This window comes from Piliocolobus tephrosceles, chromosome 2 (assembly GCF_002776525.5).
Source record: "Piliocolobus tephrosceles isolate RC106 chromosome 2, ASM277652v3, whole genome shotgun sequence".
NCBI classification, from domain to species: Eukaryota; Metazoa; Chordata; class Mammalia; order Primates; family Cercopithecidae; genus Piliocolobus; species Piliocolobus tephrosceles.
In genome coordinates, this window is record NC_045435.1 from 45770283 (window position 1) to 45790735 (window position 20453).

Below are 20453 nucleotides of genomic sequence, written 5' to 3' on the forward strand. Positions count from 1 at the left end.
ATTCTCATGAAGGACTATTTCACACTTAACTCTCTTCAAATCTAATCCTCCCCTACCTTCATTCCTCTTATGACCTGACTTCCTACATCATAGAAACATTCTGCTACTATGGCTCGCTCCTCTACTAATCGTCAGTCCTTGAATAAATTACTCGATTTCCAAAATGGAGATAAAAGTATTGCCCATTCTATAATCTTACTGTAAAGAACAAATGACACAATATATACATGGAAGGCACTTAATATACAACCTGGCACAAAAGAATACTAAGAGCTACTTTTAACTTTTTCTTACTGCTACTACTACTATTCAACATGTATCACATCATGATCATAAAGTAAATTTAACAGAGCAAGATTTAATAAGGATTAGACTAGTGCACTTATTTGTAAGTATATCTACATTGGCTGGATGCAGTGGCTCACACCTGTAATCCCAACACTTTGGGAGGCCCAGGTAGGCAGATCACCCGAGGTCCGGAGTTCGAGACCAGCTTGGCCAACATGATGAAACCCCACCTCTACTAAAAATACAAAAAGCTGGGTGTGGTAGCTCTTGCCTGTAATCTCAGCTACTTGGGAGGCTGAGGCATGAGAATCGCTTGTACCCAGGAGGCAGATGGTGCAGTGAGCAGAGATCGCACCACTGCACTCCAACCTGGGCAACAGAGCAAGACTCTTTCTCAAAAAAAAAAAAAAAAAAAAAAAAAAAAAGGATCTGAGCCGGGCACAGTGGCTCACACCTGTAATCCCAGCACTTTGGGAGGCCGAGGCGGGAGGATCACGAGGTCAGGAGATCGAGACCATCCTGGCTAACAAGGTGAAACCCTGTCTCAACTAAAATAATACAAAAAATTAGCCAGGGGTGGCGGTAGGCACCTGTAGTCCCAGCTACTCATAGGAGGCTGAGGCAGGAGAATGGCATGAACTCAGGAGGCAGAGCTTGCAGTGAGCCAAGATCACGCCACTGCATTTCAGCCTGGGTGACAAAGCAAGACCCTGTCTCAAAAACAAAAAAAAAAAGGTATCTCTACATACACGCACACATACATACACACATACATATATACACAGTATATATGTATATACATAGTATATATGTATGTGTGTGCATCCACTGAAGGGGATTACATTTAATTCAAGATTATAAAATATATTCTTTCTGTTTTTTACTTTTTATGCATAAATTTATTTTAAACTTTTATTTTAGGTTCAGGATTACATGAGCAGGTTTGTTGTGAATTCTATTTCAATTAACATTTAGATTAGGTATCATTTGAAAACTCTTAGTATTTTACCAACATGTCTGCATTTCTTTCTTAAGATACAAAATCTGTAGGAGTCTAAATCCTGATAGAAAAAAAATGTGGAAGGATACTACCACCTCCATCAATTCATGTTCTTCTGCCTATACTGTTCAAATATGGAAGGTCCTATTCTCCTCCGTCCTTTCAAACAATTCAACTAAACAAATGGTTAAGTGCCTTAAAAATGCAAGACATTATACTATTTCAGCTGGGTCAATAAAAATTAGAAAAGAATCTTAGTCTTTTTCTCTATGCTTTCCTGAAACCAGAAGAGAGATTATTTTATACCCAACACACTGATGTTAACAGTATCTATCTATGCCAGACCTAAGACATAGGTGTTTAATTTCACATTCTCTCTTCCTACCACACAGTCCCTTCTGTGAAATAACTTGCATCCAAAATATTAGAATTTGCTTGCTGAGATTAGGCAAAGGCTTAATCTCTGAAACGCATCCACAGAAGATTAAACCAGTAAATTTACAACCTGTTCAACAGTGGGGCTTCTCTGAGTTTTTCTTCCCCAGCAATCTATACAACAGTTTTTCAAACAACAGTTGCGGAGACCAGCTTGTTTGGGGAGACCCTAACCCAGCGGAGCTAGAGGAATTAAAAACACACACACAGAAATATAGAGGTGTAAAGTGGGAAATCAGGGGTCTCACAGCCTTCAGAGCTAAGAGCCCCGAACAGAGATTTACCCGTGTATTTATTAACAGCAACCCAGTCATTATCATTGTTTCTATAGATATTATACTAAAAGTATCCCTTATGGGAAATGAAGGGATGGGCCAAAATAAAGGGATGGGATGGGCTAGTTATCTGCAGCAGGAGCATGTCCTTAAGGCACAGATCACTCATGCTATTGTTTGTGATTTAAAAATGCCTTAAAGCGGTTTTCCACCCTGGGTGGGCCAGGTGTTCCTTGCCCTCTTTCCAGTAAACCCACAATCTTCCCACACAGCGTTACAGTCATCACAAACATGGTACAGTGCTGCAGAGATTTTGTTTATGGTCAGTTTTGGGGCCAGTTTATGTCTAGATTTTGGGGGGCCTATTCCCAACAAATAGTCATAATGTATTCATTCCCAGGGTTACTACTCAGAAGCACATAAATAAATCAGTACACAGCCAGAGCTATCCAAACACGTTTTGACAGATCCAGGCCAACCAACTGCACAGCTTCTGAATATGCACACCCCGCAGGCCTAGGTAGCACCAGCCTTTGGCTCCAGTGTATACTCCTTTCCTTCCCATAGGCTTAGTTCTAGCTTTTGAGGAAAGAAAAATAAAGCCATCAGTTGAGTGGATCAGACTTCCAGCAGGGTAAAAAGAAAAAGACTATCACATAAATCCCTTCAAAAAAACATTTGCTTAGTAAAAAGGCAAGCAACTTAGTTATTAAAGACAATGTAACAAAAATTCAGTCTATTTTAATTTTCAAAGATTGAAAGAATAAGAAAATATTCAGATATGATATTTTAATCAAATTATAAACCACAAACATTCGGATGGCTACTATAAGGAAAACAGAAAGTTTAGTGTTGGTAATTGTTTGGATGAACGGAGGCAGGATGGCGCATTTCCGGGTTCTTCTTCACTAACCTTTCCCGCGCGCGCCAAAATGCAGCTGGCGCCTGGGAAGGTGCAGATCAACTGGGCGTGCGCCAGGTGACGTCAATCCGAAGAGACCAAGATTTACCTGATCGCACCTGCGGAACGCCCCCCGACACGCTCGTGCCCCGCCTATTGCCCTCCCACTCCTAGAAAAGCCACTCTCGGCCAGGGTCCCACGCGGACTTCCCAGCCCCACTCCTGTCGGGATGTCGGGACTGCAGGAACTCCGTCCGAGAGCCCCACCGGGGGACTCTGCCGGCCTTCTTTGCCGGAGGCCGACAGACCTCTTCCCCACACCTTAGGTTACCAAAAATAAACTTGCAGTTTTGCTCCTACACTTGCCTACCCGCTGGTTCTTTTGTGCTCGCTCGGCTGGTCTTGGAAAAACAAATCAGTTGGCCTCTAAGGATTGAGGAACCTCCTCCTGCTTCCACACCGCAGACGGACCAGGACCTGAGACCCGCTTCCCTCACTCTCATGGCCTCTCTGGGGTAAGTGCCCTTGTCTCCTCTTTACCTCCCTCGGCCAAAAATCCTGCGCAGGTCCGAGGTCCATTTTGAGCCACCATGTGGCTTGGGAGACCCGTTCAGGACGGAGACGTCCGCCTGAAGGTAATCTCCACTTTGGCTCCATGAGCCTCCAGTCTGTCTCTGCTGGTTCCAAAGGACGCTTTGAAGCCAGGCAGAGATCCACTTCCATTTCCATTGTGTCCATTGTGTAAGTAAAGAGGAAACAAACGGGAAACCCCCAGTCCAAATTTCCAAAGAGCACCGGCCTCTCTGGGGTAAGTGCCCTTATCTCCTCTTAGCCTCCCTCGGCCAGAAATCCTGCGCAGGTCCGAGGCCCACTTTTGAGCCACCAAGTGGCTCGGGAGACCCGTTCAGGATGGAGACGTCCGCCTGAAGGTAACCTCCACTTTGGCTCCATGAGCCTCCAGTCTGTCTCTGCTGGTTCCAAAGGACGCTTTGAAGCCAGGCAGAGATCCACTTCCATTTCCATTGTGTCCATTGTGTAAGTAAAGAGGAAACAAACGGGAAACCCCCCCAGTCCAAATTTCCAAAGAGCACACCCTTAGGGTGCCTCCTAGCCAATTTAAAAAACCTTACAGCTCGAACAAGACCTTAGGAGGAAGCGGTTAATTTTCCTTTCCACTGTGGCGTGATCGACCTCAGCAATTTCTGCCAGCGGCTAGGCAAGTGGTCCGAAATCAATTATGTACAAGGCTTTTGGGCCTTAAGCTCTCCTCCCTATACTCCTCCTTCTCTCCACCCCCTCCCTTCCTGCCCAGACTCCTCCTCCTCCCCCCATCCAGACTCCTTCTTCCTCCTCCTTATCTACTAGTAATCCACTCAGTCCCATGCCTCCTTCGGGGCCCCCAACTGGCTGTCTTGAGTCCCCTATCTCTGCCCACACCCTCCTACAGTGTTGGCACCTTTGCAAGAGGTGGCTGGGGCGGAGGGGGTAGTCAGAGTACATGTCCCTTTTTCATTGGCCGATCTTTCCAAAATTGAGAAGCGTTTAGGTGATTTCTCAGCTAATCCTACCATATACATAAAGGAACTTAGACACCTTTGTCAGGCCCATGATTTAACTTGGCATGACCTCCAGGTTATCCTAACCTCTACCCTAAACTGACTGAGGTTCTAACCCAATAGACCTGGTTAGATCCGGCCTCCCCCACAGGGGCCACCATTTTGGCGTCTTATTTCATTTCTCAATCAGCTCCTGACATTCGTAAAAAACTTCAAAAGGTAGAGGATGGTCCTCAGACACCAATTCAAGACCTAGTTAAATTAGCCTTTAAGGTCTATAACTCCAGAGAGGAGACGGCAGGCTCGCCTTGAACAGAAGTTACAGCCCCTAGCAGCGGCTTTACAGCCCAGTTGTAACCCCAGACCAGAGAGCACACACCCCACAGACTCCAAAGCTACAAAAGGAGCCTGCTATAAGTGCGGCAAGGCAGGACACTATGCCAACAGGTGTCCGCAAGGTCCCCGAGACCCAACGCAGCCTTGCTATAAGTGCAAGGCATCAGGACATTGGGCCAGTGAATGTCCTAACCCTCGTCCACCAGCAACCCCCTGCCCTGCTTGCCAGCAGGGAGGACACTGGAAGTCTGATTGCCCCACCCTGAGAACAGGTGCTGCATCTCCACGTGACCCCCTTTCCCAGGATCCTGGGAGCTCCTTCCAGCTCCTACATCTGGACGACGACAACTGAAGGTGCCGAGACTCGGGGACCCCCATTACCCTCGCCCAGCCGCGGGTAACTCTCCTGGTAGCGGGTAAGACAATTTTTTGATCAACAGCGAGGCTACCTATTCTGTTTTGCCGTCCTTCTCTGGACCTAGACTTCCATCCAATATCTCTGTAGTAGGAGTAAGTGGAAAGCCATCCATTCTACGAAAAACTCCACTCCTTAATTGCTGCCTGGCCAACAACTACTTTGCGCAGTCGTTCCTCATTCCCAGCTAAAAAGGGCCCCTACCGAAAGCAATCAGTGGAAATCAGTTTGGCTTTCCCCCACTCGCCTCAAACTTACTAAATTTTCTTAACTATCTCATACTCCCCAACCTTGCCAGGACCATCCTTCTGGGTTTTGCCCATATTCCAACAAATGCTTCCATTCCTCTTTCCTATACTAATACTGTGCCTTATTTTATTTTTCATCCGTGCATCCAAATACCAACCATAGGCCCCGACCTTAACAACACCCCTTAACAGCAGGAAGTAGCCAGACCACGGCGCCCCTTTATCACTATTATCAATAAAAGGTTGGACTGTTTGGATGAACGGAGGCAGGATGGCACATTTCCGGGTTCTTCTTCATTAACCTTTCCCGCGCGCGCCAAAATGCAGCCGGTGCCTGGGAAGGTGCAGATCAACTGGGCGTGCGCCAGGTGACGTCAATCCGAAGAGATCAAGATTTACCTGGTCGCACCTGCGGAACGCCCCCCGACACACCCGTGCCCCGCCTATTGCCCTCCCACTCCTAGAAAAGCCACTCTCGGCCAGGGTCCCACGCGGACTTCCCAGCCCCGCTCCTGTCGGGATGTCCGGACTGAAGGAACTCCGTCCGAGAGCCCCACCGGGGGACTCTGCTGGCCTTCTTTGCCGGAGGCCGACAGACCTCTTCCCCACACCTTAGGTTACCAAAAATAAACTTGCAGTTTTGCTCCTACACTTGCCTACCTGCTGGTTCTTTTGTGCCCTCTCGGCTGGTCTTAGAAAAACAAATCAGTAATGATGTGCAGAAATTGGAATCTTTGTGCATTGCTGATGGGAATGTAAAATAGTACAGCCACTGTGGAAAACAGTATGGTAGTTCCCAAAAAATCAAAATTAGAATTATCACCTAATCTAGCAATTCTACTTCTGGGTACATATACAAAATAATTCAAAGCAAGGCCTCAAAGAGATACCTATACACCCTCACAGCAGTATAGATGAATAGGCAAAATGCAGCATATACATACCATGGAATGTCATTCAGCCTTAAAAGGGAAAAAAATTGCCGAGCGCAGTGGCTCACGCCCATAATCCCAGCACTTTGGGAGACTGAGGCAGGAAGATTGCTTAAACTAAGGAGTTCAAAGCCAGCCTGGGCAACATAATGAGACCTTGTCTCCGCTAAAAATTCAAAAAAAATTAGCCAAGTGTGGTTGCACAGGCCTGTGGTCCCAGCTACTTGGGAGGCTGAGGCAGGAGGATTGTTTGAGCCTGGAAAGTCAAGGCTGCAGTGAGCCCTGATTGTGCCACTGTACTCCAACCTGAGCAACAGCGTGAGACCCTGCCTGAAAAAAGAAAAAACAAAGTGGTGACCAGGTGCAGTGTCTCACGCCTGTAATCTCAACACTCCGGGAGGCTGAGGTAGGTGGATCATTTGAGGTCAGGAGTTCGAGACCAGCCTGGCCAAAATGGTGAGACATTGTCTCTACTCAAAATACAAAAATTAGTTGGATGTGGTGGCACGCGCCTGTAATCCCAGCTACTCAGGAGTCCAAGGTAGGAGAATTGCTTGAACCTGGGAGGCAGAGGTTGCAGTGAGCCAAGATCATGCCACTGCACTCCAGCCTGGGTGACAGAGTGAGACTCCGTCTCAAAGAAAAAAAAAAAAAAAAGGGAAGAAAATTCTGCAGTATACAACAACGTAGATGAACCTTGAGGACAGACATTATGCTAATAAAATAAGCCAACCACAAAGAGAGAGTTTTGGTTTTACAAGACAAAAAGAGCTATACAGATGGCTGGTCCTGATGGTTACACATTATGAATATATTTAATACCACTCAACCGTACCCTTAAAAATGGTTGAGATGGTAAATTTTGTTATGTGTTACCACAATTTTAAAAACTGAAGAAAAGAGTTTTTTAAAAAATCATAAACCAGCTAGCATAAAGAACAATACAGCTCAAGGCCAAACAATGCCTATTTTGTTTTCAATTTTTAACTTTCTGTCCATGTTGACTCTATGAGATGACATATTTCTGAGTAGTGAGGTCATTTTGGTCTTAACATTTTATAAAATTCTAGAACAAAAATAGAAGGCTTACGGGAAGAGAGAAGATTATTGGTAGGAGTATATTATTAACCACTCCAAGTGTCAATTAATAATGCATCCTTAATTATTTGCCAACACACAAGCAACATGGGCAAGGAAACAGTATTTCTGGGAAGCACTACAATTACTGATTCAATCATTCGTAAAGTATTTTTTAGTACCTATTCTTTGGTTAAAACTGGGGTACAGTGAGCTATGATTGTGCCACTGCACTCTAGCCTGGGCAACAGAGCAAGACCTTGTTGCTCAAAAAAAAACAAAAGGAAAAAAACACAAAAAAAAACTGTAGCATACACTGCAGTATATAAACAAATACAAAAGTCTAAAGGATAGGGATAGTACCTGTAAGCATACCCCTATGAAAAATCAGTTCCTACATATGTATTTACTTGTATCTTAAGAATAAAATGGCCAGGCATGATGGCTCACACCTGTAATTCCAGCCCTTCAGAAGGCCAAGGCAAGAGGATTGCTTGAGCCCAGGAGTTCAAGACCAGCCTAGGGAACAGTAAGGCCCTGCCTCCACAAAAAAATTAAACTTAAAAAAATTAGCCAGGTATGGTGACACACACCTGTAGTCCTAGCTACTAAGCAGGCTAAGGCAGGAGGATTGCTTGAGCCCAGGAGGTCTAGGCTGCAGTGAGCTACGATTGAGCCACTGCATTCCAGCCTGGGCAAGAGAGTGAATATGCACACCCCACCTCAAAAATAAAAATCAATAAAATAATATCAAACTAAACAAAATAAGAGGATATATCTAAATCTAAGCAATGCATTATCTCCTCTTTTTGGCTGTCATCAAAACATACCTGAAGACTGATACATCTAAAACCTAAATCATGATCTTCCCCTAAAAAAAAAAAAAAATACCTGTCTTCCTTCAGCATTCCTTTTGTCAGTGAAGAGCACTAAGTTACTTAAATCAGAAATCTAGGACTCCTCTCTTCTCCACTTCATATTCTACCCATCATCAAGTTCTGCTGACTGTATCTCCTAAATATTCTTAAATTAATGCCTTTCTATCCTCTTCACCAACACAACTCTAAGTGAGTCACCCTTACCTATCACATGGACAACTAAATTCCGAACCAATACCCTACATCCACTCTGGTACCCCTTCGAGCCATTCTTTGCATTTCAGTTGAGTGTTCTTATCAAAAAAGCAAATCTGCTGGGTGTGGTGGCTCACATCCCAGCATTTTGGGAGGCTGAGGTGGGTGGATCACTTGAGGTCATGAGTTCAAGACCAGCCTGGCCAACATGGTGAAACCCCATCTCTACCCAAAATACAAAAATTAGCCTGGGTCATGGCACACAACTGTAATCCCAGCTACTTAGGAGGCAGAGATAGCAGAATCGCTCGAACCTGGGAGGCAGAAGTTAACAGTGAGCCGAGATCACGCCACCACACTCCAGCCTGGGCAACAGAGTAAGACTCCATCTCAAAAAAAAAAAAAAAAAAAAAAAAGAGAAAATCTGATTGTGTCCTTTCTTGCTTAAAAACCCTTTAATGGTTGCTTATTCCTCTTAGGATACTTAGAAAAATGGCAAAAACTTCTTAACATGACCTATAAAAAACCTAACAAGGACAGGCCTCTCTCTTCACTTCAAACCATGATCTTTTTCTCTCTAACTCTCACTGCTAGCCTTAATTAGGTCCTTCATGTCACCATTCTCCCTTCTACCACACAGCCTCTGCACTTGCTGTTTCTTCTGTCTGGACAACCATCTCCCACCTCTCCTTTCTTTGCCAAGTTAACATCTACTCCTCCTTCAGATCATAGCACAAGTATCATTTACTGAGGATGCCTTCTCTAATCTGGTCAAATCTCACTAATATAAGTATTACCCAATACCTACTCTTATGCCACTGTCACAGGTGTAATTTAAACACTTAATTTAACATTTCTGTCTTCTCCGCCAGACCCTAAGTTCCATGGGGGAAGGGTATCACCGCAGTTTTTGCTCCACATAATATCCCATTACCTAGGTGACCCAATAAAAATGTGTTGCATGAATGAACAAATGCATGAACCATGCTCAAGAATCATCAGATATGGTCCAGACTGCCTAAGTCAAAGTTCAGTTGCCAGCAATCACAAAACATTCACCACTAGGTCAAACTCCTATCACCATGATCTTCACTATAAATTTTCTTTGGCAAGGTCCCTTTAGCTAAGATAATGAAGTTTACTTAGGACAGGTCGTCTTCTGGTGGCTTCCTATTTACATGAAGAAACCATCAAAAACTCAAACTCCATTGAATAAAATAAAGCAATCTAAGAATGTCTGATTGTAGCTTTCATAACAAAACTATAAATTAGTTTTTTGAGTTTTTCTTAACACCTTGTTAAGTTTTTCTTAATATCTCATTTTCTTAATACTTCATGTCAAGTCCCAAAGCAAAGACAAATCATTCCTGGTTTGTTTTGAAATCTGAACCTCTTACTCAACTTATCCCAAGATAAATCACTGAAAATAAAACTCTACCAAAAAATAACATTTAAAGAAGTTAAAGTCTATAGACACCTAAAAAATCAAAAGAAAAAAAAAAAACTCAGCAGAAAAAGGAGAAGAAATGAGGGCAACGTTTGGATGAAAAACCCTCTTTGACCACACAAAACAAGAAACACATCTTCCCCATGAATTCTGGCAAGGTAAATTCTCAGCCTCATTCACAAAATTCTTGGATAGCTTCCTTGGCCTAAAAACAACAACAACAAAAAAACCCACATGATTTCACAGTGACTATTCTAAAGCCTGAGTATGGATATGGTTGCCTAGGGAAATTGCCCATTTTGATGGTAAGCAAACAGTTCTCAGTTTTGTTTCAATGATTTTTCTTAAGTCATAAAAATAGTAGACATTATAATTCATTTTTTAAAAAGGTAAATGAATGGAAAATGTAAGCTCCTGTTTTAAACAGAAGCTGCAGTATCACAAATTAGAGATTTAGGAAAAGATAAACATTTCTAGAGAAGTAACGAGAGTTAAAGAAAACACTGGTTCTTCAGATTCCAAAATGGCCAAATGACTTAGCAAAAAAGTTTAGTAATATTATACCAATGTCAATTTCCTGGTTTCGATATTATACTACAGTTACATAAGATGCCAACACTGGGAGAAGCTAGGGGAAGGATTCAAGGGACTCTGTGCTATTTTTGCAACTTTCCGTCAATCTACAATCATTTCAAAATAAAGTTTTAAAAAAAAATTAGTGGGGAATATTCAGGATAATACAATTGTAATTTTAAGTAGTGTGTAGCACTTTCCGGAGCACTGTGAATCATTCTAGTGAATTTCGGAACCTGAATGGATCATGGGAACTCCTGCAATAGGTAGCCAGTGGTCAGGAGCACAGGTAGCGAAGGGACCTCCAAATTTGTGGCTGGTATCTTAAGTGAGGATAGTCTTGTGGGGGACTGTGACTTTAACCTATAAAGTCTATGTTAACTCCCAGTAGTGTCAGAATTCCATTGCAACAACTTCCAGGTAATCTACTATCAGTATCTCTTTTTTCAAAAACACTGCTCTGGGACCTACAATTCAGGTTTTCTAAGTTCCAAATTCAAAACTATCAACGAATAATGCATTAACTGTCAAACAGGATTTCAAACATGTATGAGCAACGAAAAACAACAGTTAAGAAAGTTAAGAATTGGTTCTCAAAATAAAACAATGTTATACAATGTCATGAATTTCTCCAATAAAGATTAAGTGGCCTTGGGCTTTCAAGTTTTAACTCTGGTCCAGTCTCCAATGAAATTATCTAACTTTCTTCCTCAACTAGCTGATTCACTAAATTAGCAAAACATGTAGATGAGGTACTTCTATCTCTGAGTGAAGAAATTGTTTTAGGGAGTCTAAAAAGAAGAGTGAATGGGTTGTGCCTAACCCCTATTAACCTCAATAGGGATGGCAACAGGTTCAAGAGGCCAAAGAAGAGACCCAGAACCAGCACATGAGACACGGGATTTTTTTTTTTTTTTGAGACATAATTTTGCTCCCTCACCCATGCTGGGGTGTAATGGCACGATCTCAGCTCACTGCAACCTCTGCCTCCCAGGTTCAGGCAATCCCCCTGCCCCGGCCCCCTAAGTAGCTGGGACTACAGGCATATGCCACCAAACCTGGATAACTTTTTTTTGTATTTTTAGTAGAGGGGGGGGTTTCACTACGTTGGTCAGGCTGGTCTCGAACTCCTGACCTCAAGGGATCCACCCACCTCAGCCTCCCAAAGTGCTGGGATTACAGGCATGAGCCACCACATCCAGACAAAACATGCGATTTTATTAGGGGCTTACCTACAGGGGAGAGAGTCACGTAGCAGTGGGCTGGACAGAAGAATCTCCTTACATACAGCCCAGTGGCAGCAGGCTGGACAAGACATCCACCTTAACTACAGTGCAGTGATGGCAGGCTGGACAACGTATCTATACTGCCCAGTGGCAGCGGACTGGGCAGAAAAACCACAACTGCTTGCAAACAGCATGCAGTTTATATAGCATTTTCACTTAAAAGCCTCCCCTTAAGGACCTCCACCTGACAACCTTCATTTACTCCAAAACTCAGGGTCTTGATCCCCTATACAGTCCGATCCCCTGTACAGCCGATGTTCCACGAAATGGAATGGGGCCCAGATGTTCCTCACAGACAACGGTTGGCCACTCCCAGATTCCCTGGCTCAAAACACACATTCAGGTATGTCTGCCAAACAAGGTTATTCCAAGGGTATGCTTAAATTATTGACATCAGGTGTATTTACAGAGTATACAAAATTAAGTCTCAGAATCTGTAGTAATACCAATCTTAGCTAGCCAAAAGAAAATTTAGCTGTCAATACTAAATATGTACAGTATGTATAGTGGCCAAGACTAGCACATTGATAGTGGATGTAAACTAAAAAATAAGTTTTTGAGATAAGGTCTCGGTCTGTCACTCAGGCTGAAGTGCACTGGAGTGACTGCTCATTGCAACCTCCACCTCCCAGGCTTCAAGTGATCCTGCCACCTCAGCCTCTCAAGTAGCTGGGACTACAGGTGTGCACCACCACATCTGGCTAATTTTTGTATTTTTTGTAGAGATGGAGTTTTGCCATGTTGCACTCAAATGATCGCCAACTGCACTGAAATGATCCACCCAACTCAGCCTCCCAAAGTGCTGGGATTACCAACATGAGCCACTATGCCCGGCCTTAATGTAATTTCTTGATTCTAGACCTCATCAACTGATTAAAAGGCATACCTTTAATAACAGCCTTTTGAAGAGAAATACTACCATATTAGATGCACACAATTTCAAAACTTAAAATGCAAAGAGGTATGCCTCTTATAATTGAGAAAATAGGGAATTTAGGAAACAACACCTAAATTGTTGTTTAGTGTGTCTAACCAACACCTATCATTTATTTGTTCCAAATTTTTCTAACTCAGAGTTGAACCAAAACAATACTCCTGTGCTGTGTTAGCTTGCTTAGAAAAAAAAAAGGGGGGGTGGGGGGTGGTAGGGAGATGGGGTGATACATGGTGGCTCCTACCTGTAATTCCCAGCACTTTGGAGGGTGAAGCGGGTGGATCGCTTGAGCTCAGGAGTTTGAGACCGGCCTGGGCAACATGGTGAAACCCCGTCTCTACCAAAAACAGAACAAATTAGTCAGGCGTGGTGGCATGTGCCTGTGGTCCCAGCTACTAAGAAGGCTGAGGTGGGAGGATCACTTGAGCTCGTGAGGCGGAGGTTGTAATGAGCCGAGATGGTGCCACTGCACGCCAACCCTGTCTCAAAAAACAAACAAACAAAAAGAAACACTACTCCTGAAACTTTACTTATCCCAAAAGTTACTGTGTCTTCCAGAGACATGAAGATAAAATTTACAGAGCCAGGTGTGGGTGCATGCCTATAGTTTCAGCTACTCTAGAAGTTGAGGCAGGAGGATTTCTTGAGACCAGCAGTTGGTGCAACATAGCAAGACCTTATCTCAAATAAATAAAATTTACAATAACTTTTTGCTAAAAGCATACAGAAGTTAATTTTTTGCAAAGATGTAGTAATGCAATGTATGAAGCATAACCATAACAGAGTGCTTGAGCTCTGCACTAAAGAAAAAGTTTTAAAGTATTGCAGCACACCAACCACCACAACCAATTTGCTAACCCTTAATTTCCTCACAGGTTACAATAGTACCTATTCTCATAGAGTCATTGTGAGAATTAAATGTAAAGTGCTTAGAACAGGACCTGATATGCAATTAGTACAGCATAGGTATTAGCCTTTAAAACAAACAAACAAACAAACAAAAACCTTTCTTAAAAGAACGTTAAAGCAAATGCCAGCCACCTGTGTAGGCAAATGGCAGCAGCATCTTAAATCTCACTCTGAATGTCACTGCAGGTGTTTCTCATGATCCTAGACACAACAACCTTAACATCTATGAGGGACGTTCTTGTCACTCAGTTTTCTGCTTGATCTGACAAATGAAAAGAAAAAACCAACTAAGTCTAATTATAAACAAAACATACAGGAAGCAGAAAGAATCAATAATTAAAGAGAAAAGTTAATATGAAACTACTATTCTTCATAGATTTAGATACCTCTTTTTATATATAACTTTGCATTTGTATAGTACTTTGTACTGTCCAAGTAACTTTTTTTTTTTTTTTGAGATGGAGTCGCCCAGGCTGGAGTGCAGTGATGCGATTGTACCTCACTGCAAGTTCCGCCTCCCAGGTTCATGTCATTCTCCTGCCTCACCCTCCCGAGTAGCTGGGACTACAGGCACCCACCACTAGGCCTGGCTAATTTTTTGTTTTTTTTTTTTAGTAGAAACAGGGTTTCACCGTGTTAGCCAGGATAGTCTCAATCTCCTGACCTCGTGATCCACCTCCCTCGGCCTCCCAAAGTGCTGGGATTACAGGCGTGAGCCACTGCGCCCGGCCATGTCCAAGTAACTCTTAACACATTATCTCAATTGATCCTCACAATAATCCTGTGAGGTACTTGCTATTATTTCACATTTTACAGATGAGAAAAATGAGCCTAAATGGCATGCTGAAGGTCACACAGCCAGCAGGCAGAAAAGCTGGAACTTACACTCTTGACTACTCTACTCTACCACAGGTGTCCCTCTAAATGAAGGGAAGTTTTACAATGCTAACACAACTTTCTGAACACCATCCTCCATATCGCAGCAAACTATTAAACAGCTTCAAGACATACTGAAAAATTAGAATCAGCCACGGAATTAAAGGAACCTTAAGGATCATTTCTAGTATAATTTCCCATTTTACATATTTTTTGGGTTTTTTTTTGAGACATTGTCACTCTGTCACTCAGGCTGGAATGCAGTGGCACAATCTCAGCTCACCGCAACCTCTGCTTCCTGGACTCTAGTGAGCCTCCCACCTCAGCCTCCTGAGTAGCTAGAACCACAGGTGCATGCCACCACGTCCAGCTAATTTTTTGTATTTTTGGTAGAGACAGGGTTTTTTCAGGTTGCCCAGGCTGGTCTCAAGCTCCTGAGCTCAAGCAATCCACCCGCCTCAGCCTCCCAAAGTGCTGGAATTACAGGCATGAGCCACCGCACATGGCCATTATTTTTTCTTATAAAATGTTTTCTGTACTCAGGATCAAAAAAAATTTTTTTCAGTGTCCTCACATTTTAACATCTGCAAGCATGTATGAAGATCAAGAAGCTAAGAAAATAAAAGGATTAAAATGTACAAACCCTGAATATGTTTTGCCTGACTTCCCCTTGGTCCCCAACATATTTGCTGGAAAAAACATTTTCTTATTTATAGGCATAGGTCAAATTTAAGATTTCTTCTGATAGTTTTAATAACTTTTCATTTTAAATAAGTGATTACCTCAAATTATCTATAAAATGTGTTTTTTATTACTGCTTCTCAAACTGTTGAAGCAATTAATATAAACATAGTACATGGTAAACTAATAGAAAAATAATATGAAGGAACAAAAAGAATCTTGTAGGCCATAGCTAAAAATTTTCAAGATTTTGACTTGCTCATATATAATTTCCTTCATTTTGACACAAACTTTTTTGACACAAAATTCTCAATCTACTCCAATAACCACATGTAAATCTTAAGGAGAAAAACATGGTATTTCAAAGTCACATTCCTTTTCACTATAGAAACATTTTTTAAATATGTAGAAGTTTTTATTGCTTAAACTTATTTAAACACATAAGTCACTATGAAGCAAATATAGAAAGACAAATGACTTAAGTATGAGATAAACTATAAAAAATGAATTCAGGCTGAGTGTGATAGCTCACACCTGTTATTCCAGTACTTTGTTTTGGGATGCTGAGGCAGGAGGATCACTTGAGGCCAGGAGGTAGAGAACAGCAAGACCCCATCTCTACAAAAAATACAACAATTAGGTGGGCATGGTGGCATGTCCCTATAGTCCCAACTACTTGGGAGGGTGAGGTGGGAGGATTGCTTGAGCCTAGCAAGCCGAGGCTGCAGTGAGCCATGATCTCACCAGTGCACTCCAGCCTGGGCAACAGAGAGAAACCCTGTCTCAAAACACACACACACACACACACACATATACACATGAATTCATGGTCTAGGAAATCTACCTTTTGACTTTTTTGTTCTAATTTGATACGGCCTCCCTTCTGTTCTCTGCCTAAAAAATAAACATATCTAGGACTCTGCTCAATTAATGGTTCCCTCTTCATAGTGCCTGACACGGTACTCAATAAATATATCTTTAAACTTAAAAATTTCCCAGTAATCACTAGCATACCATAATGCAGCCTCCATGACTAGGAAGCTACATAGCAACTTATCTCACTACATCAGTGTAATTGTATAATTTTTGATCTATCAATCGCCAATGATAACTGAAAAAACCTGTTTTGGGCACCAAAGCAAGGGTTTCAAGACATAAAGCAAAGAAGAAAACAATTACTGATAGTTTATTTAATCTAACACAAATATTCAAAAATTTTAAAAATATATATGTTAAAGAGTTCAATATTTTCCACCCTCTACCCTCAGGAATCAACTACTCCTTACTAAGAACTACCTACATATAAATATAGATGTTTCATACCTCAGTGTCAAAATAGAACTCCATAAAATATTAAGTGAGAGGAAAAAATTTTTTTTTAATAGAGATAGGGTCTCTATTGCCCAGGCTGGTCTCAAACTCCTGAGCTCAAGCAATCCTCCCACCTCAGCCTCCCAAAGTGCTGGGATTACAGGCATGAGCCACTGCGCCCGGCCCGTGAGTGGAAATTTGTCCACAATATATTATGAAGTGTACAGGAGAGATGGGGTGGGGGGAAATGGGTTAATAGTACATACATTACTATCAAGATACAAATATGTGTATATATGCATGTTTGCACCTGAGTCTACAGTGCACATCAAAATGTTAACATTATCACTGAAAATTATCAGAGAAATTATAACTTTCTGAATTATACTTATCTAAGCACTTTCCATAACAAACACATTACTTTTTTTTTGAGACGGAGTCTCTCCCTGTCACTCAGGCTGGAGTGCAGTGGTGCGATCTCAGCTCACTGCAACCTCTGCCTCCCCAGTTCAAAGGATTCTCCTGCCTCAGACTCCGGAGTAGCTGGAATTACAGGTGCCCGCCACCACACCCAGCTAATTTTTGTATTTTTAGTAGAGACGGGGTTTAACCATGTTGGGCAGGCTGGTCTCGAATTCCTGACTTTGTGATCCGCCCACCTTGACCTTCCAAAGTGCCGGGATTACAGGCGTAAGCCACCATGCTAGCCACTTTTACAATCCAAAGACAATAAAGCATTTACTCCACTAACCTAGGAATGTGTGGACTATTCAGGATTTGAACAAACATGCTTTTCCAACCATCTTTGTTTTCACATGAAGTAACAAAAGGGGGAAAAAAAAACAAATGTGGTTACTATGGGACTAAGACCTGCATGATATTCTTTTAGTGCTCTGAGAAGTTGGAAGGGGAGTGAAGGTAAGCAGAAACACAAAATAATTATTAAAGAATTATTATGTACGGCAGCTGGGCGCAATGGCTCACGCTTGTAATTCCAGCACTTTGGGAGGCCGAGGCAGGCGGATCATGAGGTCAGGAGATCCAGACCATCCTGGCCAACATGGTGGAACCCCATCTCTACTAAAAATACAAAAATTAGCTAGGTGTGGTGGCGTGTACCTGTAGTCCCAGCTACTTGGGAGGCTGAGGCAGGAGAATCGCTTAAACTCAGGAGGCAGAGGTTTCAGTGAGCCGAGATTGCACCACTGCACTCCAGCCTGGCAACAGAGCAAGACTCCGTCTCAAAAAAAAAAAAAAAAAGAATTATTACTTATGGCGAGAACCTTTCAAGTGATTTATAATCTCACTGTTAAAACAAGACTTTAAATATAATTAAGATTATAATTATATTCCCTATTAAAAAACAGGGAAAGAATTCAAATAAACATTTCTCCAAAGAAAATATCCAAATGACCAATAGACACATTAAACGATGCTCACCTCGTTAGTCATTAAGGTAATACAAATAAAACCACAATGAGGTACCATTTCACACCCACTAGGATAGCTAAAATCAAAGTATAACAAGTACTAAAGAGGAGTAGAAATTAGAACCCTCATACACTGCTGGTGGTAATGTAAAATGGCCCAAGCAGTTTGTTTTTGGAAAACAGCCTTACAGTTCCTCAAAATGTTAAACATAAAAGAGTTACCATATTTCCTAGCAATTCCATTTCTAGGTACATATGTATAGTTCACACAAAACCTTGTACATAAACGTTCATAACAGCATTATTCAAAACGGCCAAAAAATGGAATCAGTGTAAATGTTCATCAACTGATGAAAAGATAAACAAAACATGCTATATTCTCCATACAATGGAATCTTATTTCGCAATAAAAAAGAACAAAGTACTGACACATGCTACGACAAAATGGATACACCTTGAAATTATGCTAAGTGAAAGAAGTCAGTCACAAAGGACCACATATGATATGATTCCATTTATATGAAGCATCCAGAATAGGCAAATCCTTAGGAACAGAACATAGATTAGAAGTTACGCAGGGATAGAGCAGGTGGGGTGGAAATGTGGAATGACTGCTCAATGAGTACAGGGTTTCTTTTAGGGGTGATGAAAATGTTTTGGAATTAGGTTGTGGTGATGGTAGTACTGCTCTGTGAATACACTAAAAACCACTGAAATGCACACTAAGGAAAATGAAGTTTAAGGTATGTAAAATATATCTCAAAAAAGCTGTAAAGCAAAATGTTAATAGGAGAAATGGGTGCATGGCATATAGGTACTCTGTACTATCTGCACTATTTCTGTAAATCCGAAACTTCTAAAATAAAAGGTGTATATACAAATTAGGAAACAAGACACATAATAAATAGCTAAAGTAAGAGATGAGCTAAAATAGCACCACAGAACTCTGAAAAGATTCACGCACAGTGTTTCAGATTTTAAAAGAGGTCCTGAATAAACATTAGATGGAAACAAATGAGATTAGGCCTCATCCACAGGGTCACACATAGCACAGATAGGAGGAAAAATAGAATTCAAAGACCTGAAACAAGCTCATCATTCATCTGATCAAACAAGTTCCATTTTCTTACCTACATACAACTTTCCAAATAAATTTACTTTCTTACAACCCAAAAACTTTCAGAAAAGTCTATGCAGAAAAATATACACATGCTGGTAAACAACAGTGTCACTTTATCAATGTAAATCTAGTGCCTCCGCACCTTGGATTAGTCTTTTATTAGGAAAGCATTTTAACACAATATTGCCATATCCATTTCTAAAAGTCTAAAGGCCTTATTCTCTACAGCTAAGACATTATTATCATAGACTTTAAGATTCAATTCTGGTGAAACCTAAAAGATGTCAAGATTTGTTTTCACTGTCTTCTCCATATGAATAATAAAGCACTCAAAGTGTTCAAAAAGAAGATACTGACTGGAAAGGGACATAGGGAATTAAATTACTAGGGGGACAAAAATGTCCTATACCTTTACTTTATTCATGGTTATACTGTACCCATACACTGTTGTATGCATATGTAAAAATCCACTAATCTATATATACATCTTTCAACTGTGGATCAAAAGATCTGGAAATTACCCCTTAATTTTAAATAATGAATTTTTTAAGTGTTCCAACAAATTACCTTATTATCCCAAAGCATGTGATGTATGAATAAGATTTTGTTTTCTTTTAGTAAAAATAATCCAGCATGGAGAAGTAAAGCAGTTTGCTTTGGTACCTCAAAAATCAAAAGACAAACAAGTCTCCCAACTCTGTTCTATAATCTAAACTTCATGCCTCACAGAGATTGAATCCTGAGATTCTACTGAGAAGGTGAAAAGAAAAAGGGGAAAAGGGCAGAATAAAAGAATAAGGGGAAAAAGAACAGAACCAATCCTCACTCAATAAGTCACCCAGAGAGGCCAGGCACAGTGCCTCAGCCTATAATCCCAGCACTTTGGGAGGCCGAGGCAGGAGGATCACCTGAGGTCAGGAGTTCGAGACCAGCCTGATCAACATGGTGAAACCCCGTCTCTACTAAAAATACAAAAATTAGCTGGGCATGGTGGCGTGCGCCTGTAATCTCAGCTACTTAGGAGGCTGAGGCAGGAGAAGCACTTGAATCCGGGAGGTGGAGGTTGCAGTGAGCTGAGATCACACCACTGTACTCCACCCTGGGTGACAAAGCGAGACTCTTATCTCAAGAAAAAAAAAAAAAAGGGCATCCAGGTAAGGCTAGAAAAAGTAAGAACCAAATCAACATCCTCTCCATCCCCAACATGCCCCAAATGCCATGTCCTTGTTCTCAAAAAAGAAAATTATTTTATCTAGAACTAGTTGTGAAATAATGCAAAGAATGCAAAAGAAGTTATCAGGTTCATGCTCTCTCTAAAAACGATCACAGTGCTACCATCTCTTGCATCCT

General features: G+C 41.7%; 1 protein-coding gene across 5 annotated transcripts in view; it reads right to left on the reverse strand.

The window, feature by feature from the left end:
- Positions 1-20453, reverse strand: part of TMCC1 (transmembrane and coiled-coil domain family 1) — a 240682-nt gene that overhangs the window by 189866 nt on the left and 30363 nt on the right. The window lies entirely within an intron of this gene.